Raw genomic sequence first — 5,304 nt, forward strand, 5'->3', positions numbered from 1 at the left:
GTTTGTCTGTTTTGAGTGTGTACTTCGAGAAAGGGAAGACAAAGATACAGGTTTCACCGAGATGGTGATATTCGGGCAAAGCCTGAAGGAGGTGAGGGAGCAGCATTGATGGAACCTGGGGGAAGAATTCCAGGAACTGCAAGGAGACCTGCAGAGCTGGAGCAGGGGAGCAGGGAAAGACCAGAAGAAGAGTCGGGAGGAAACAGGCAGCCTTATCACACAGCACCAGAGGGCCATGCTTAGGACATTGGCTTTACACTGAGATAACTCGGGCGCCCCTGGAAAGTTCTGAGAGGCTCGACAAGGGCTAGCTTGTGTTGTCATAGGATCACCCAGGGAGAACAGAACAAGACAGGGCAAGAGGAAAGGAGGGAGGCCAGTTAGGAAGTACCAGTATATTCAGGGTATATCACAAAATACTTGTAGTATATAAGTATGCAGTTCAGAAAAAGATGGTGACGTGGACCAGGGTGGTCGAAGTGGAGGTAAGGAAAGGTGGGCTTCTGCACCAATTTTGAAGGTGGAGCCCAGAGGCTCTTGTGATGTCTTGGATGTGGAATGTGAGAGGAGAGGAACCACGGGCAATCCCAGGGTTTGGCCAGAACACCTGGAAGAGTGGATGCTGTTACTGAGGCGGTACAGAGGGTGGGAGGAGGCTTGAGAGGGAAGACGGACAGCTCAGTTTTGAACATGTTGAGCTGGAGGTACCTATTTGGAATTCAAGGAGTAGCGTCAAGTAGGCAGTTTAACAGTCAATTCTGTTCAAGTTCAAAGGGAAAGCTTAGGCTGAAGGTACATTTAGGAATAATCAGTATACAGATGACATTTAAAGTCACGAGACCAGATGAGATTGTTTTCTTGTGCAATCCTTATACCACCGCCATGAGGTAGGTAGTATTTTACTCATTTTAGATATAAAGAATCTGAAGCTGGAAAGATTTAGTTGGCTCTTGGACAGTTAGTAAACATGTGGACTTCAAATGTTCATTCTTATCTCAGTTTTCATCTGGCAATAAATTGTTCTGTTGCTGCTTAGTTGCTAAGTCATGTCCAACTCTTTTGGAACCCTGTGGACTGTAGCCCACCAGGCTCCTCTGTCCATGGGATTCTCCAGGCAAGAATACTGGAGTGGGTTGCCAACTGCATTCTCTAAGTGGTCTTCCTGACCCAGGGATCGAACCCATGTCTCCTGCATTGGCAGGCGGATTCTTTAACGCTGAGCTACCAGGGAAGCCCTATGGGTAAATTACTGTAGGTAAATTCTTTCTTTTCCTAGTTTCCTTTCCTGCAGAATTAGAGGAGAAACAGTTTTCTCACTGGATGTGTGAAAATCCCAAAATCTCCCCAGAAGTCCAGCAGGGATGCCACTGAATGAAAAAGGGAGACTCAGAGGAAGGACTCAGGCACCTTCACAGGTCAAAGGGTCAAGTCTCTGTTTTAATCTGTAATTTATATATTGAGACTTTATGTAAGCTTCTATTTGCAGAATGCATTTCTGTTGCCTATTTAACAAAAGTTAGAGTCACTGGACTAGGTAGTCTCTATGGACACTGCTGCTGCTAAGCTGCTTCAGTTGTGTCCGACTCTTTGCGATTCTATGGACTGTAGCCTGTCAGGCTTCTCTGTCCATGAGATTCTCCAAAGGATACTGGAGTGAATTGCCCTGCCCTCCTCCAGGGGATCTTCCTGACCCAGGGATCGAATCTGCGTTTCTTACGTCTCCTGCATCGGCAGGCGGGTTCTTTACAATTAGCACCACCTGAGAAGCCCTTCTACACCCACTACCTATTCCACGAGGTCTCATTTACTCATCCAACAAGCAATTAGTGGGTGCTCCTACTGTTCTGGGCTCTGTGCACTGCTTTTATGATTCTAGCTCAAGGTTGAGAAGGGAAGGAAAGCTAGGAAGTTTTTTCTGATTAAAATGTCAGTAGATGAGGTGGATGAACTGAAGATCTATGTTTCTACTGGCCGGTTTATCCATCTGTCCATTATCCATCTTCTATGTATCATCATCTCTCTCAACCAATTCAAGAAAAAGCATCCAGACAAATAGAAAGACAACACGGCTGGTAGCACTGAGCTTTGAAAGTGCTGACATACTGGTTTGCTTCAGTGTTTTTCTTTTTCCATAGCTGCTTACCTTTCAAACAAGGGAATGGGGGAGAAAGGAACTAACATTCTTTGAGTTTTTACCACGTGCCAGGAAATTTATCAGTTTTGCCTCACATCAACCAAATGAAGTTAAGTTTGTTCCCGTGTTTAGAAGATAAGGAAACTAAAGCTCTGAGTTTATGTCATTGTTATAGATCAAATATTTTGCATATGGATGATCCCATATAGTGTGTTACTGTATATGAGAAATATGTTAGTGACTAGCGCAATACAATGGTTTTCTTGTAGCCACATTTAAAAAACAGGTAAAATTGTAATAAAATATTTGACTCAACACACAAAAAAGTGATTTCAGCTTGAAATCAGTAAGTTACTAATGAGATATTTTTCACCTTTTATACGAAGTCTTTGGAATCTGGTGTGTATTTAACACTTACAGGATATCTCAGTTAAGCCATGAGTCAAGTGCTTGATCATCTCATGTGGCCAGTAGCTACACTGGGCAGTAAAACATACACAGCAGAGCCACCAGTTACGCCCGGAAATAACATCTTGCTGTTATTGTTCAGTTGCTCAGTTGTGTCCAACTCTTTGCGACCCCATGGGCTGCAGCACACCAGGCTTCCTTGTCCTTCACCATCTCCTGGAGCTTGCTCAAACTCATGTCCATTGAGTCGGTGATGCCATGCTGCTGCTGCTGCTGCTAAGTCGCCTCAGTCATGTCTGACTCTGTGCGACCCCATAGACAGCAGCCCACCAGGCTCCCCCATCCCTGGGATTCTCCAGGCAAGAACACTGGAGTGGGTTGCCATTTCCTTCTCCAATGCGTGAAAGTGAAAAGTGAAAGGGAAGTTGCTCAGTCGTGTCCGACTCTAGTGGGGTGCCAGCGCCTTCTCTGCGGTGATGCCATAGAACTAAAGTTTACATTCATTTATTAGTTTAAAACATGAAATTTAAGACCAGTGCCTATCTAATGTTATTATAAAGCCATATTATAATAACAGATTACCCATGACATATCTATTTTTCTTTAGTCTTGATTATATATACGTTTATGTATTTTAATCGTGTACATGAAAATCTGAGCTTCCCAGATGGCTTAGTTGGTAAAGAATCTGCCTGCAGTGCAGGAGACCTGGGTTCAATTCCTGGGTCAGGAAGATCCTCTGGAGAATGAAATGGCAACCCACTCCAGCAGTCTTGCCTGGAGAATTCCAAGGACAGAAGAGCCTGGCAGGCTACAGTTCATGGGGTTGCAAAAGAGTCAGACATGACTGAACAACTAAACAACATGAAAATCTATATTTTTACTATGGTGCCTCACATTGTGAATTTTTTAATGTGTTGTTGAACACCATTCATAATTTCTAACAGTGGTAATTAACCCTGGTTCTGGCATGTATTCAAATGTTAGCTCACTGATGTATGATAAAATACAAATATTTATTGAATGCCTACAGTGTGCTATACTGGGGCTATTTTAGTGGATAAGACAAAGTTCCAGTTATCATGGAATCTGCTTTCAGACAGATGTTTCTGAAATCTACAAGATTATTGTTAGCCCCGTTTGAGAAACTGAACCATAGGAAGATCAGGTAACTGGTGTGTGTTAGAGGAGAGACTCAAACCCAGGTGTGCGGTCACCTGGACTTGCATTCTCAGCCTCTGCTCCACTGGTACCAAGAGTTCAGAGGACAGATCAATAGAGCTCAAATAATTGTTCTATTAGCTTATGTGTTGAAGCTGCAATAAATTACCACAAATCTAGTGGCTTAAAACAACACAAATTTATGATCTTCCAGTTCTGGAGGTCAGAAGTCCAAGCTCGGTCTCATGGTGCTAAAGTCAAGTTATCAGCAGGGCTGGGACCCTCAAGGGGCTCAGAGGGGATAAGCTGTGTCCTTGTCTTTCTCTGCTTCTAAAGGTCACCCACATTTCTTGGCTTGTGACCCCTCTATTGCCTCACTTTAACCTCTTGCTTCTGTCATCACATCTCCTACTACTGACTTGACCTTCTTGCCTCCTTCTTGCAAAGACCCTTGTGATTATACTGCAGCCGCCTGGATAAGCCAGGATAATCTCCCTGCCTTAAGAGCCTCCTCAATTATATCCGCAAAGCCCCCTTACCATATAAGGTGATATATTTTCTGGCTCTGGCATTAGGACATGGACATCTTTGCAGGGTTGTATTCCGATTACTACTATTATGGGCACCATATGGGTTAAAACTTGTACTTTGAGTAAAAAAAGTCACGGTTGGGGTGGAAAAGGGAGGGCTTTCTAGGAACTGCATTTGTAAAGTACCTTTTCTGTACAGTTCAGTACTACAGCTTGGTATGAAGTTTGCTTGGGCTGCCATAACAAAAGAGTGGTTAAAAACCACATTCGCTTTCTCATGTTCTGGAGGCCAGAAGTCTGAGGTCTAGGTGTTGAACGGGCTGGTTTCTGAAGCCTCTCTCCTTGGCTTGAGGATGACCGTCTTCTCAGTCATCTCTCTGTGCCTGTGTCTCTGTGTGTATCCAGATTTCCTCTGATAGGGACATCAGTCACAGTGGTTTAGGGCTTACCCCAACAATCTCATTTTCACTTACTAACCTCTTTAAAGACCTTGTCACCAAATATGGTTATGTTCTGTGTTACTGAGAGTGGGTTACAATTTTACTATATGAATTTTAGGGCAAAACAATTCAGCCCTTAACAGGTTTTAACATATCCCCAACTCTACCTAAAGGGGGCTTTCCGGGTGGCTCATATGGTACAGAATTTGCCTGCAATGCAGGAGACTCGGGTTTGATCCCTGGGTTGGGAAGATTCCCCCGGAGAAGACGAGTCACAGACAAGGCCAGATCATGGCGGGCTTGCCAGGTGACTAGACTTTTAGTTTGTACTCGGTGACTGTGAAGGTCCTGGAGGGTTCTGAGCAGAGCAATGACATGATCTGATAGAGGACTTAAAAAATGATTCTGGCTTCTGTGTTGAGAATATTCTGAAGGGGGCAAGGAAAGAAATAGTTATTACACTTAACCAACATACCACTATCCTATAAATTACAATCAGCTGAGATAAAAAATAAATAGAAACTAAAATAGTCCCTAGTGACCGCCTGCCTATTATAGTCCCTATGGCTGCACACAGAGGCTTTGCAAATAAATGTCAGGGTTGAAAATAACACCAGTATGTACAGATAGA

This window comes from Oryx dammah, unplaced genomic scaffold (assembly GCF_014754425.2).
Source record: "Oryx dammah isolate SB20612 unplaced genomic scaffold, SCBI_Odam_1.1 HiC_scaffold_3, whole genome shotgun sequence".
NCBI lineage: Eukaryota > Metazoa > Chordata > Mammalia > Artiodactyla > Bovidae > Oryx > Oryx dammah.